The sequence below is a fragment of the Macaca mulatta genome, chromosome 3 (assembly GCF_049350105.2).
Source record: "Macaca mulatta isolate MMU2019108-1 chromosome 3, T2T-MMU8v2.0, whole genome shotgun sequence".
In the NCBI taxonomy this organism is placed as follows: domain Eukaryota; kingdom Metazoa; phylum Chordata; class Mammalia; order Primates; family Cercopithecidae; genus Macaca; species Macaca mulatta.
The window spans coordinates 102,466,593-102,482,268 of record NC_133408.1 but is presented as its reverse complement, the minus strand read 5'-3'; the positions used below and the strand labels follow the sequence as shown (position 1 = coordinate 102,482,268).

Below are 15,676 nucleotides of genomic sequence, written 5' to 3'. Positions count from 1 at the left end.
TTTTCCAAAGGATGCATATCAATTTGTGCTCCCACCACAGTGAGACTGGCTGGCTTGCTGTGCCCTCATCCACATCGAGGATTGCTGTGTTTGCCTCTGGGCCTACACAATAGACACCTCCACTGAAACAGGTGGTGTGGCCCAGGTTTGGGAAGGGCTTAGACTCAGGTCAGGAGACCTGGCCTTCAGTTCGGATTCTCCTATTACATAGCTCTGTGACATTGTAGAAAACCCTTAGCAGCAAGAATAAAAATTGGGAACAGACTACCCAAATAAGGTAATGAATGTGAAAATGCTCTGTGAATGCAAAATGGGAGGCCTTATTATGGCAAGGCACCTATCTGTTGCTGCTGGTACCTAAATTTCAGTGCTAAAATTAGAAACTGGGTTTATAATGTAAATTAGAAACAAAAATAAAATTTTATGGAAATATTGATTTAAGGTTTTCTTTTTAAAAATAAGAGATAGGTGACTTTTTTACTAGCACACTTTCTTCCATCTCTTTCTGAGCTCACCCCAAAAAAATTCTGTAGTATCTGAATCCCAGGTGAGCCTGCCTAACTTTAATGTGTGAAATAAAGTTGTATATTGTCTTGGATTATGCAAACTAAGCTGGTAATGAAAAGTGGATTTTTTATTTTTGTTTTTTAGAGACAGGGTCTTGCTCTGTCACTCAGGCTGGAGTGCAGCTGCATGATCATGACTCACTGCAGCCTCAACCTCCTGGGCTAGCATCATCCTTCTGCCTCAGCCTCCCGAATAGCTGGGACTACAAGCAGGCACCACAAAATCTGGCTAATCTTTTATTTTTTTAGAGACAGGATCTTATTATGTTGCCCAAGCTGGTCTACAACTCCTAGGCTCAAGCGATCCTCCCACCTTGATCTCACAAAGTGCTGGGATAACAGGCATGAGCCACTGCACTCAGTCATTAACACGCTTATGAAGGGTGGATTTGAGTGTAATTGGCATTTAGATGGAGGCAACATTAACTCAAGACATTTTTCTATTTTAACTGTTGCAACTGAATACAAAGGCTTCCCTAGAATCAGGCCACTCTGTTCCTGCCATTCCAACACAGGATACTCTATCCACATTTTTTCCTGCTTCTCCTCATCCACATGGAGCCATATTTCCTCTGAGGTTTACCAGGATCCACCTTCTCCTGAAGTCTTTCCCAACTACTCCAGTGTGAAAGCTTTACTTTCCAAGAATGCTTACCTATGAATCCCCTGGCTTGCTCCAGAGTACCCCTGCTCTGTAAGGTCCTTTCATCATTTCATTTCTAGAGTGTAGACATTTCTTCCCCATCTAAGTCGTAAACCATTTGAAGAGACAGTTTCTTCCTTTGCATTTGAAGCACCATGTATATTCTTGGCCATAAACTAACTTGCCTGAGGTTGACAAAGAAAGAAAGTTTTACCCAGGACCAAGAGTCATTTTCCCAGTAACTCTCACTGGGGAAACTTTCTCTAGACTTTGCCCCTCTTGGCGTGAGGGGTTTGGAGGGCAGGTCAGTGCCTCCAGCTACATTTCTTCTGGGAATTATTTCCCCCTCATTAATTGTGCTGACAGGATTAAGAATAGCTCAAAAGCCAGCGGCAAAGGCTGACGTGGACAATTTTGTTATTTTCTCCTTTTATTTCCTCACCCTACTCCTTTTGTGTCACCCTCCCACTCCTTGGCTAGATATATGTCTTTTTTCTTATAAACGGCACTGTTTTTTAAAACAAAATGACGAGGTTGCATTTTCGTATCATCATTATGATTCCTAGAGAAACATTAAAGTTATGAGGGCAACAATGTCTTATTCACATTTTGGAGGGCTGAAACTCAGCTATATTTTAGTGACCATTCTAGATATGTTCCCATTTCTAGAGGCTTAATCAGGGTGTGTGTGATTGCAAGAAACAGAAACCTACCCAAATTATTCAAGTCAAGGAATAGAATCAAGCTTCAGGGAGGTATACCAGTCTTTCCAGCACACTAGGCTTGAGATCTTTTATGATTTCTCAAAGGGATCCCTGGTTTTAAAAGCATTGAGAAGGACTGTGTTGGACTAAGAAATTGCTACAACAATAGAGAGGTAAAATTCCTTGCTTCTCATCAGGCAGCTAGTAAGGTTCAGAGAACCTTTCTAGTTATTGGGTGCTGCGGAAAAAGGTTGATGATACCTGCTTTCAACTCTAATGGAATATAAAGATTGTAACATGTGTGTCTCCAATTGGGGCATCAGGCCCCAGGCGATGACCCAAAACAACTTTCCTCAGATTTCAGAACACAGTTTCAAAAAGAGCATTTGGCAACTGTCCCGAGAAGAGGTTCTGAGAAAGAGCTCAGCAACCCAGCCAAATACAATCTCCTCCCAAAATTAGGCCAAAGTTGTCAGCAGTTGCTGAGGACATCAAGGCTAAAGTCAGAGCCCTGACCAATTAATTTGTAAACAAATTCATCATTGGCCTCCTTTGGAAACCACTCCATGGGATTTATCTGCCCTATTGGCAATCATGTTTTAAGAACATATACTAGGGGGGAAAGTTGAAATCTAAGTTTGTGCTCACCACTACCAAAAGAAATGATTCCATGATCCAGAACTTTGAACCACCCATTTCTTTCCATGCCATTTGACATTTCACTTCCTTCTTAGCTTCTTTTTAATTTTAGAATCATCTTACAGCTAATTTTAAAAAGCTAGCAGGTAAAGCCTCTAACACCAGTCTTCCAGCAGTTTTGGGAATGATCTAGCTTTGCCCTGGACCCCAAACTCAGTCATGCCAGGCCCCTCCTACCTACCTCCTTTCAACCTAGAATCTTCTCAGCTTCCACAAACTCAATCAGAATGAAGCTGAGCCTGTCACTAATGTTGTTAATTGTGAACAAAAGATGTGGTCATAGTCTACCAAGATTTAGTTCCAATGATGAAATAAATACTACTTCTGATTTTATTCTTTTGTAAAAGACCAGTTCCAGGGGTTGAGCTAGTAAGATATACCTTCTATAAGCTGTAGACCTTGCTTCATAGGTACCACAGCTGCTGAACCAGAGGGAACAAAAGGGAAATACAGCAGTCTTCTGGACTATCAGAATTTCTCTTTCTGCTAGTATCAGATGAGATGAGCCATGTGGAAGGGTGCTGAAAATAATAAAGCACTAAGGAAATGGGAGCCCATAAAAGAAATATTATAAGGGAAATCATGTCGCCTATTTCAGGCAGAAGTTGAATAAATGCTCTCGTAACCATTTTGAATTCAAAGTTCAAATCAGAGGCTGGGCATAGTGGCTCATGCCTGTAATCCAAACATTTTGGGAGGCCAAGGTGGGCAGATCACTTGAGGCCAGGAGTTTGAAACCAGCCTGGCCAACATGGTGAAACCCTGTCTCTACTAAAAAATACACAAATTAGTCCAGCGTGGTGGCACATGCCTGTAGTCCCAGCTACTTGGGAGGCTGAGACAGGAAAATCCCTGGAACCTGGGAGGCAGAGGTTGCAGCGAGCCGAGATTGCGCCACTGCACTCTGGTCTGGGTGACAGAGTGAGTCTCCATCAAAAAAAAAAAAAGTTCAAATCGAAATCAAGCTAAAATCAGTCTGTGGAAGAGGCAAAAGTATTCTCCAACTGGGCCCTATGCTTGGCAACATTTCCAGCCTTGGTTACAGTTGGGCTGGGGGCCATGTGACTACCTCTGGCCAAAAGACCATGAGAAAAAGGGCTGATGGACTATGTATCACTTTGGTCCAGAGTATGCAGTAACAGGAATGGGCCCCCCACACTTGCTCACTTCTGCTTCAGTGATCCTGGAAACCACATACTGAGATGGCAGGAACCTGCATTCCTGGGTCACTGGATGGAGAAGTGCCCTCCTACTTAGAATGGAAAGTGCAATATGAAGGCACAAAACAGAGATTTCAATGTTTATTGAATACCATAGCACAATAAAGCCTGTCTTTTAAAGTATATTGACTTTTTCTTTTTAATTAAATTTCTTCAGGAACTTAGTGCTCTTTGGAGATGCTCACGATGAATGGAAGTGATTGTAAATGGTGCAGCTTCTGTACCAGGTCTATATAATCAATAATCTAGGTAGTTTTAAAAAGTCAATTCCAAATCAGATAACACTGTATACAGTGAATAAACATCTAACCTAATGGCTCAGTGGATTAAAACAGTTGGCTTTGGCACTCAAAGTTCTCATTCTGATCCAGTCATTTATTTTCTCTGAGATTCTAAGTAATTTCATCTCTTTTCTCTGTTTTGGTTTTAAGATGTAGAGAAGGACCTGCTTCAGAGGGTTTTGGTGAGCAATAAAAATAACGATAAAGCACTTTTCCAGCACAGAGTGCTGCATAAATGCTTAATGATTTCCTCTAATGATATCATGGACAGGGGCACTGTACTCTTAAGTGAAATATTTTCATTTGAGTTATAGCATGTAATACTCTAGATGTCAAGGTCTGATGGATGGTTGAAATAAGGATCTTTTGCTTTTTTCTGGAGTCCAGATAATTTAATCATTTTTCCTTCATCTCCAAAAATTACCTAATTAAACACATGCAAGACTCAGATCTCAGAGTAGGCCAATGATGGTCCATATAAAGAGAGGGGAGCTTGTCGGCTGCCATGAATGATACAGTCTTAAGGCTGTCAGTTTTGTTCATGAATTCTGCTCTGAATGAAAACACTCAGTTGGCCTTTTTTTTTCTTAATTTACTCTTTTTAGAAAATCATAGCCTTATATTATACAGAGCCCAAATCAGTCTCAAGAGGCAGGCATTTACTTTCTAATGAACGTGGGCATTTTATTCTCTAGAGCATGAATGAGAGCATTTGGTCAATGGTATCCATAAAGAGGCCCCATTCTTCTCTCTAAAGAATAAGAAGGGAACAGGCAGGGACAATTCTTTGGAGGTAATGGTCTTTGATTTTTTTCTGTTTCAAAAATGCAGTTATATAATCATCTATTATTTTCTATGTGTATCCTAAATATCAATGAGTTGAGAAGTTCCACCCTACTGGTCCATTTGCAAACCTCTTGGAAATATGAATAGAGACAACTCTATTCACATAGATGTTCCACCTCTGAATTATTCCATCTCTCAGATGTTAGATGTGGCCTCTCCCCTTCCCACTCATCTTCTCATAATAGCTCCCATTTACCTAATGTTTACCTTATGCCAGACTTTTAACATGCAATTAACATGATCTTAGGTAGTTCATACCATAGTCCTGTAGGGTAGGAATTTTTTTAACCCATTTATCAGATGAGGAAATGATACACAGTGAAGTTCAGTAATTTATCTTAAGTCATACAGCTAGTAAGATGTAGACCCTGAATTCAAACCCAGGCTAGCTGCCTCCCCAGTCTGAGCTATTAACCTCAACACTAATGTGCCTTTTCACGTAGCCTGAGCCCCACATGTTTGAGGAAGGGAATGGGGAAGATGGGGCAAGGAAGGGAAGGGAAGAGAAGGAAACAAAGGTTACTGTGACTTTTTTTCTTAGAAAGAATGTTTAGAACTGGAAACAATTGCAGATTTTCCAGCTATTTCTATGGTTTTTAGAGAAAAAACAAAGAAACAAACAAAAAAAACCCGGATTTCTACACAGTATGTTGGGTCCAGAATCAGCGTCCAAGATTTCCAACTCCCATATATACTCTTTCCACCATAGACCTCCCACCTATCTCCACCCCTAATTTTTAAAATAACTTCTGCGAGTGAATTTACATCGTATTAAGAATACATAAATAATTTCAATTGTTTTAGTGGCCTAGAATAGCAGTCTGTATGAATGGTAAGACCAACCCTTAAATTTCTTCATTGTTCCTTCAACCAACATTTCAGAGCATCTACCTTGTGCAGGGCTCTGTGTCAAGGGTCAGCATATAGTGTCCAAATTGTCTGATTGGTCTCTCCCTGCATTGAGGAGTTTCCAGACAAATGAATCTAATGGTTTAATGAAACTGACTCTTGGCCAGGTGCGGTAGCGCACGCCTGTAATCCCAGGACTTTGAGAGGCCGTGGCAGGTGGATCGCCTGAAGTCAGGAGTTCCAGACCAGCCTGACCAACATGATGAAAATCCGTTTCTACTAAAAATACAAAAAAATTAGCCAGGCATGGTGGCAGGCACCTGTAATCCCAGCTTCTCTGGAAGCTAAGGCAGGAGAATCGCTTGAACCCAGGAAGCTGAGGTTGCCGTGAGCCAAGTTCACACCCTTACACTCTAGCCTGGGTGACAAGAGTGAAACTCCGTCTCAAAAAAAAAAAAAAAAAAAGGAAGAAATTGACTCTTCTATCATATGCCACCCGTCAAGAGGAAAAAAAAAAAGTGAAGGTGATCCGAAATGATTCTTTCAATAGTATCCTTTCTATATTCAAATCTTTTATCCATTTCTGTAATACCCAAAACCCTTTTAGTTATGCTGAAGGAAAGTGTTTTATTCATTGCAAATTCTTGTTGCACAGCAACTATGTACAAGGAAGCTTCTGGGCACATGGTATGCATCCCTGAACAAAATGGACAAAAATTTCTACCCTCATGGAGATTACATTCTTAACTGGTGGAGGCAGGCAGTAAACAATAACCATAATCAGCTAGTAAATTACATATTATGTTAAAAGGTAATATGGGTTAGAGAAAAATGAAATAGCCAAGGGTAAGTGGGATTTGGAGTTCAGAAGGGAAGAGGGACAGGTTGTCATTTTAAATAGGATGGGCACAGCAGGCCTCACTGAGGATCTGTGAGCATTTTTTCAGGTGGAAGAACCTTTCAGCAGAGTGGACAGCTGGTGTACAGCCCTAAGTTGGGAGCAGAAAGGAGGCCACTGTTGCTGAGCAGAGTGAACAAAAGGGAAAACAGGAGGAAACGAGTCAGAGAGAGAAGCAGGGAAGTAGGGGCAGGGTGTGCAGATCACGTAGGGCCTGGGAGTCCACTGTAAAAACTCTGGCTTTACTCAGTGTGAAATGGAGAGTGCCTGGAGGCTTGTGCACAGAGAAGTGATATAATGAGGCTTGGATTTTCAAAGGAGCCCTCAGGTTGCCGTGTTGAGAACACACTTCAGGGGGCAAGAGTAGAGGCCAAGAGACCAAGTAGGAGACATTAAAGCATCTGACCGAAGTCATCCAGTTGAGAGACCATGCTAACCCAGACCAGTGTGGGAGCAAGGGGGTAGGAAAATGACTGGATTCTGGATACCATGGGTTTTCCTGGCAGATTGAATGGGGGAAACACAACAAAAGAGAAAAGGCCTGGAGGATGCCAAGGTTTTTAGTCTGAGCAGCTAGAAGGCTGAAGTTGTCAGTTACTGAGACAGGGAGAATGTGGTTGCAGCTAATTTGCAGTGCTGTATTCAGGAGTTCGGGTGCGGTCAGGTTTAATTTGAGATGTCTAATTAGCCCTTCAAGTGGAGGGGTTGAGTAGGTAGAGATGTGGGCCTGGAGGCTAGGAGGAGGGCCTGAACTGGAGGTGTGAATTTGGGAGTTAGCTCCCTCTGAAAGCCATGAGGCTGAACGAAACCACAATGGAGCTCATGATGTCTGGCAAAAGCTGGTGAAAACCAACTGCTCATTCAGTTGGAGAATTTCATTTTCCCAAACACGTGAAATGACTAAGAGCAAAAGACTGTGTGACAATTATAGTCATCCCTCAGAACCTGTAGGGGTTCCAGGATGCCCAGCGATATCAAGATCCATGGATGCTCAAGTCCCTGATGTAAATGGTGTAGTATTTGCATGTCACCTACACACACACTCATGTACACTTTAAATAAATTCTAGATTACTTATATTACCTAATACAAGGCCTAGATTTCACTTCATTCACGTAGATTAAAGGTAGTACTCGGTGTGGGCCAAATACACATTTTGCTTTTTGGAATTCTATGGAATCTTTTTCTGAATATTTTCAATCCACAGATTGTGGATTTCGTTGAGTTCACAGATGCAGAACCACGGATACAGAGGGACAACCATATTTATTTTTGAAGGACCCCAGAAAGAAAAAAAAATCAGGGTAGAAACTTCCATTTCTTAATTAATTTTTCTCTACCATAGTTACAGCTTTTGACCAGCAGCCCCAGACCTCTGTACAGAAAACTCACAAATGTTTGGGTAAAAAGCAAGAATGGAATTTCTCATGTGCATGAAAATATGCACACAGACAAAACCAGAAGGTGCAGCAGAAACCCAGAGGCCATGCTCCTTATTCCAACCCCTGGAAGAGTAGTTCATGCCCACAGAGCTGGCCCAGCCTCCAGCAGCCCTGGACACAAGGACAGAGGGAGTTACAGGGCTCCTTGGTGAAAGAGACCCCCAGGTAATCCTTGTGTAAGCTCAATTGCACTGGCAGATATTTACATAAAAACGGCTATCCTTTTGGAATCTACCATCTTTACCATCAGGAATTGGGAGGCAGAGTCCCTCCTGCTGCTACAATCTCAAAATTGTAAAAATGTTTGGATTGTGAGGTTACCAGTGCTGTGTCATTGATTACTTTATTCTTTCAGTGAGTAGCTATGGAAAGCCATTGCAGCTCCATCCACACACAAAGTGGGTAGAGAGCCTGCTCTGCAAGAGGCAGTGGTTGTCTGTTTCCGGGAAGGCTCCCGCATCTTTGCTCATCAGGGAGTCACCTTCTCTTTTTTGCCTCCCACCGGCCACCTCTGCATCCTGCCCACACAACCAATTGAAACTTTCTGGCAAGACATGAAACGTGCACTCAGGAACTCTCTCTGTTGCTGCAGTTGGGGACAGCTACTGTCTGCATTTGCTTCATCCCCCCAAGTCACAGGCACTGCAGTGTGAAGGATGCTACGCTGCACGGCCGGGCAATTAGATCCTTATGATCTTCGGCTTTGCACCCTTCCCCAGCGGGCACTCGGTTGCTTCCTTCCCTCCACAGTGCTTCAGTTGCTTCGTATCAGAATGATCTCTCCTTTTGCAGCCAAATCACACAAGCCTAGGTGTGTGGGACTCAATAATACAGATGTTGTGTGACAGTGAACCAATCTCTTCTTGCTTCCGGATTTTAAATTCCCCTGTAAGTATAGATAGGAGACCCATGTGCCCTACACTTCCACAAGCCAGTCCTCTCTTTCTAAGCAGTCCTCCAAGGAAATTCTAATTCTGCTGGCATCAATGTGGCTGCTGTTATTGCTCATAAAGCTATCCATGGGACTTTGTGGCAGGCGCCTTTACTAAGCTCTGTAATTAATTCTTGGAAAGTCATAGAAGGAGCTTGTTCAGAGCACTGTTAAATCAAAAGCAGGCTTCCTGTTGGCCTGCTCAGATGGAGCCCTGGTATGTTAAAACAGATTATGAACCAGGCTGAAGAAATCGAACAATCATTCATTCCTCTAGCAGTAGAATCTATGTGCCACCCAAGATATAAATAGCATGTGTGGGCCATACACAGATGCAGAGGTCACTGCTCCCCAGACACATGGAGAGACCATGGAACATGAACTTTAACCATTGGCCAAGCACTGGTTTGCTGTATGTGATTTTCTTTAACTCATTTGTTGGCTTGTTTGGTCATGGACTCTGAGGTTGTTCTGATAAAAACATTTCAGGGAGATGTGTGGGTGTGACATGTATCATGTAGCCAGAGGCAGACAAGTCAAGCTGGTTGGTGGGCTCTGGTTTATATGCATGAGCTCTGATTGGATAATAATAGTAAAAGCTACAATGTATTGAGCGCCAGCTACGTTTCAGCAGTGTTTGACCTTTTTGCACACATTCTCCCAAGAGCTCTAAAAGGACAGAGTGATTGTCTCTATTTTACAGATTGAAGCCCACTGTTGTTTGATTGTTAAAATGCTTACACTACATTATAATGTTGTCATGTGCCACAAATGGCTTCATGAGAACGCAGTAGACTACAACTTTCTTTCCCTGTGCCTAAATAAAACTGCTTCCACAAAAGAATGGTGTCTTATACACATTAAAGGCTAAATAAATGTGCTTATTGACTCAGTGAAACTCACATTTATTCACTCGTTTTAAAAGAAGATATGCCATTTCCCTATATAGCAGAACTGGGGGTAATTTTACCCACCACCAGCTCCCTGCAAGACATTTGGCAATGTCTAGAGTCATTTTTCATTATGACAACTTGGGGAGTTTTTGCTACTGGCATCTAGTCAGTAAAAGCCAAGGATGCTGCTAAACATTCTACAATGTCCAGGACAGCTCTCCTACCCAACCCCAACAAAAAAGTATCCAGCTCAAAATGCCAGTGGTGGTAATCTTGAGAAATCCTGATCTATACAGACAAGGTCCACCAATAGATCATCATTTGTTTATTGATATTGATATCATAAAACTTCAAATTAATAAAAGAAAAATGGTTAATCCCATAGTACCTGATACTAAACTGCATACTAGAACTAGCCAAAGATGTGTTCTTTACATTCCAAAATCCAGAAGAGAATTTTGCACTAAGACTAATACCACATACCTTAAGTTGAGAGATTTCTGACAAAGATTAGGATACCAAGCCGGTATCCCAATTTATACCGGTATAAAAATTGGCTGCCCCCTAAGGCCTGAACAGAGACACTTCTGGAACTTGACCACAGGGAGAGCTCCCCAGCACAGAGCACACATGGAGGTTCTACAGAGGCTAAGTCCTATCCAAGATAAGACTGCATTTTTAAAACATATGAGGTAGGCAATGCCAAGAAAGACACTCTATAGCCTCAACAAATAGGAAAATTCAAATCTAAGGAACTAAAGCTAAAAGGACAATGTTTATAACTTTAAAAAAATTAAGCATTTTAAAGTGTTTACAGAGATTTAAAAAAACCTATATTATAAAAATAACGTGGTATTATGAAATCAGAACAGGGAGATTTGAAAAACAAAGATTCTACCATTTAACAATGGTCATTGAAATAAGAAATTCAATAGATGAGTTAAAATAGCAGGTTAGATCATATTAAAGATAAACTTACTGAATTGGGAGAGAAATCTGAAGAAATTACCTTGAGTGCAGCCCAGAGAGATGAAGACGTGGAAAATATAAAACAAAAATTAAACGACACGAAGGATAGATTAAATAACTATATTTGTTGACTATTAGAACACAAAGATTCTCAGATTTCATTTAAACCCAAAATTTGGCCATGTGCTATTTATAAGAAAGATATTCCTAAAATGACCCAGAAAGGCTAAAAAAAAAAAGAAAGAAAGAAAAAAGAAATTCTAGGCAAATAATAACCAATAGAAAACTAGTGTGGAATATTAATATTAATAAAAATATAATTCAAGGTGAAAATAAATAGGAATGAAGAGACATTACTGAAAGGAGCAATCCATCAAAAAAATTCTACCAACAATTACTTTCATTTACTTAGTAAATGTATTTGAAACATATAAAATGAAAATAGATTTACCAGGAGAAATTGACAAATCTACAGCAGGACTGGGAGATTCTAATATGCTTCTCATAAAATCTGAGTGATTAAGCAGCCAGAAGCTGTGTAAAGAATAAATGATATGGGCCAGGCACGGTGGCTCATGCCTATAATCCCAGCACTTTCAGGGGCCAAGGCAGATGGATCACCTGAGGTCAGGAGTTCCAGACCAGCCTGGCCAACATGATGAAACCCCGTTTCTACCAAAAGTACAAAAATTAGCCAGGCGTGGTGGCACACGCCTGTAATCCCAGCTACTCAGGCAGCTGAGGCAGGAGAATCACTTGAACCTGGGAGGTGGAGGTTGCAATGAGCCAAGATCACACCACTGCACTGCAGCCTGGGCGACAAGAGCAAGACTCCATCTCAAAAAAAAAAAAGAAAGAAACATTAATATTTTTACTTCATTGTACACAAATGTATTTTACACCATTAAGTTGTTTCTTAATTGGAATGTTCCCAATTGGAAAACAGTTGCACAACACTTCATTCTAAAGGAAGAAGAGGCATAAAAGGAGAAAAAAAATAAGAAGAAACCCTGCATTTTAGATCTTCCTACAAATAGCAGGTTGCTCCAGGAAAAGACCAAAGCAGGTGATAAAGGTTTGTGCCACCATTTCAAAAAGAATAAAGGAAAGGGCAGCACAGACCCTGCATTATCAGACGCCACCATTATAATCTGTCGATCTCACACATCAATATGTAAATAACAGAGGCCAAGCTAGTTCCTCCGCAGGTTGCCTCAAAATTACCACAGCCAGGCAAGCTAGAACAACACAGATTATAAATCAAACAATGAAATGAGCTCATTTAACACTGAGAAAACAAGTGTTTCTAGATAACTACATATCGTGCAGGACAAACAATTCTAGAAACGGGAAATAAATGGGTGAGGCAAAACTAAAAGGAAGAAAATTGGATGAAATTCATCAGGACTAAAAATATTGGCAGTTTCGGGGTAGAGGTATTAGCTGAGCAATAAGGTGAGAGAAATTGACACAAGTCTACATTGTCTGCACTCTGAGGTAGGCCACAGGGAGTGCCTGTTAAGAGCTCTGACTGGCTTCAAACTGCCTTGGCTGGATTTTGGTGGTAGCAGTGGGTGGCCTGGCGAAATTTTCCAAGCCCTGATTTTCTTATCTCTAAGGTAGATAGCTTCTATCCCATAAGGATGCTATGAGGATGAAATGCAAAAAAAAAAAAGTGTAAATAAAGGGCTGAGCCCAGTGTCTAGTACATTTGCATATGCTCATTAAGTGTTAGCAACAGTACATAAACTTCAAAAGATTAAGAAAAGCCAGACGGCCAGTTGAGAAACAGGAACAGGAACTAGATATTGTTACTAATCCCCTGTGATAAACTCTGTAGTTCATGTTAACACAAAAACAAAAATTTGCTTCTATGAACCATTTTTAAAAGGCTCTAGGCCAGGCGTGGTTGCTCATGCCTAAAATCCCAGCACTTTGGGAGGCTGAGGCAGGCAGATAGCTTGAGCCCAGGAGTTCAAGACCAGTCTGGGCAACATGGTGAAATCCCATCTACAAAAAATACAAAAATTAGCCGGGCATGGTGGTGTGCACCTGTAGTCTCAGCTACTTGGGAGGCTGAGGTGAGAGAATCACCTGAGCCCAGGAGGTCTAGGCTACAGTGAGCTGTGATTATGCCACTGCATGCCAGCCTGGGTGACAGAGTGAGACTTTGTCTCAAAATAATAATAATAATAATAAATAAGATATAATGCTCTAAATTTTAAATGTAAAATGTTATAAAATCAGTGTGCAAGTTTCCAGTATAGAGTCTAGTTACTAAAACAGATATTTAATTTATCATGACAAGACGTATTGCCAAACTGAGACTATTGGCCATGGCTCTGTGTCCACCGGCAACTTTAAGGGGTGTGAGATCAGGTTGCCTGGGCACCCAGTTATGCTGTCTCTGATTGGAGGTGAACTGCATTCTTTCGAGTGGTGAGCGTGTAGACCCACTCTACATGATTTGGCAAAAAATAATAAAATTGATTTATATTTGTCAAATGCATTCCCTTGATAATGGCTTGGTGCCAAAATATCGTTTTCTGAGTTTTCTTTTCAAGAATTTGGCTTTGGAATATGGAAATTCCCATGATTGAGAGTCCACTCAGCAAGAACTAATGAGCCCTGAATAATGATCACCCTCCAAGAATTCCCCTCCACCATGTCCGTAAAACCCCTCCAATTGGCGATGGGTTCCACTGCCTTTTAGTCAGAATTCAGTCTGTCTTTATGGAAATTTTTTGACTTCATAATTTCTCCAGGTTGTATTTTAAAGAGTCTTATTCACCTACAAAATGAACCAACAGATAATCATCTTTTCCTTTTCGAAAGCAAGTCTGGTCTCTGTTCACAAATTCCAAATATACTAATCCTAGAAATTATGCATAGGCAAGATTTGTATTTCCAGAGAATTTTACTTTCAAACAAGGTGAACTGTCAAACTGTGAATGTAGCTTGTGGAGTGAATGTCTCCCCGGGAAGGAGGCTCCTTTCCTTGAGGGGAAGGGAAGTGGCTGGTCTGGGGCTTTCTCATTGGCCCCTGGGTGCAGCTTTGCACCTCTGGTTAGGGGCTGGCCGCTTTGTCTTGTCACAGAAACGTATCATCTGTTTTAATGCTGACCTGTAATGTTTTATTCACATTGTAAATCTTTTATCGCCTGTGACTCCTGTGAGATTTCTCCTTTTGTTACCGTTTTTGGTTTTTTTTTTTTTCTGATTGGTATTGATTCTCAATTTTGCCAAAGGGTTAGGAAACCTACTGCCCTGTTGGCACAATTGCAAAGAATCCGACTGCTGTTTTCCTTCCCACAAAAGAAGTATCTGTAGCCATTTAATTACGTAGTTTATTTTTAAAGCAAGAATGAAAGAACCAGGGATCATCTTTCACTTAAATTCAGCTTAGCGTGTTCTCAGAACATTAGACATTCTCAATTCTTTCAGTTATTGAAATGGGTGTCCTTGTCTGAAAGCAAATGAGTGCATTTGGTTTTACCCAGTCTAATGTCACAGATTTTATTGTATGCTGTTTTCTTTTGTCAGCTAGAAATAGAGTCCATAACCTCAAACACTGTCAAAAAGAAATAAATATGCTCCGTGGGAAAAATAATAACTCTTAGACATTTCAGCTGCAGAATAAATCCCTTCCATCGGACACAGCCTGCATATAATGGAAACCCCAAACTGCCTTAAATGCCCTAACAGAAGCTGCTCCTGCATTTATATTTAGAGAATAGCAAGGTGTTCCCTGACAATTGAATGTTAGTATAATAAAAAAGTGTTATTCATAGGTAACAACAAAAAAGGGTACGCAGGGATATGTCTAACAATTCATGTTGTCACAGGCCAAAATAAGTGTATGTATCCAGAGAGAGCTGACCATCTAGATTAGAGAGAGATGTTTCTTCAAAGGAGAAGACCTGTTCTGGGTCATTCAGAGCTCCAGAGCTCATGGTACTCCCTGCTCCACAAACACCTTCCATTCGCCCTTCTCCCTGCCATCTGTGGACTTCCACCGCCATCAGGAACTTCCACCTTTCTAGAAGTCGGAAGCTTTAACACTCCAGTTTTCTGCAAGGTACTATGGCCAGTCTCAAAGGATTCTTCAGTGGAGGGAACTGGAGGGAGGAAACCTGCAGGAAAGAAGCAGAATCCTGCTGAAGTGGAAGAGGTTGCTTTCTGTACACGGAGAGGAAATTGTTGGTTCAGTCTTTCACTGTTCAATTCCACCCCAAGAAACAGACTCAGATCTTGGGCTCTCTGGAAATGGTGGAAGTTTCACAATGTGGCCTATGGCTCCCCACTCCTTCTGGGTCTCCTTCAAACACATACCCACCCTCCCCATTCTGCAATGCTGCAGTGGAGAAGAGGAGAGTTATTTGGCCTGTGACACGGAGTTGACTCAGATGCCCACTCCACATCTTCAGCACTACCTGGGTGGTAGAAAACACCAGGGCATCCCTACTTTGGGTCAACACCAACTACTCTGCCAGTCTGAAGAAGCTCTGGCTCTTCCATAAAGGGAAATGGGTGGGTTCTTGAATGTACAGTGGAGACACACAAATCTGGACTGCATTAGAAAAACAAGCAAGAATGTCTCTACCCATGTCTACCAGACAGATGCGGCTCCAAATGTGTCAATCAAAGCCACAGAAGTGCTGGGGTAGAGGCCTGATGCCTTCAGGTTGCTTAGTCAGAAGTGATGCTTTCTTGGGTTTTGCAATTTTTTTGGAAT

General features: G+C 41.4%; 1 long non-coding RNA gene across 2 annotated transcripts in view; it reads right to left on the bottom strand.

The window, feature by feature from the left end:
- Positions 1-7,976: 7,976 nt before the first annotated feature.
- The window catches only part of LOC144339881 (uncharacterized), a 43,441-nt gene continuing 35,741 nt past the window's right edge, over positions 7,977-15,676 (bottom strand). For both annotated transcript variants that reach the window (XR_013415428.1, XR_013415427.1), the window contains exon 6: positions 7,977-15,074. This is a non-coding gene — a long non-coding RNA (uncharacterized LOC144339881). The remainder of the gene's footprint in view (positions 15,075-15,676) is intronic.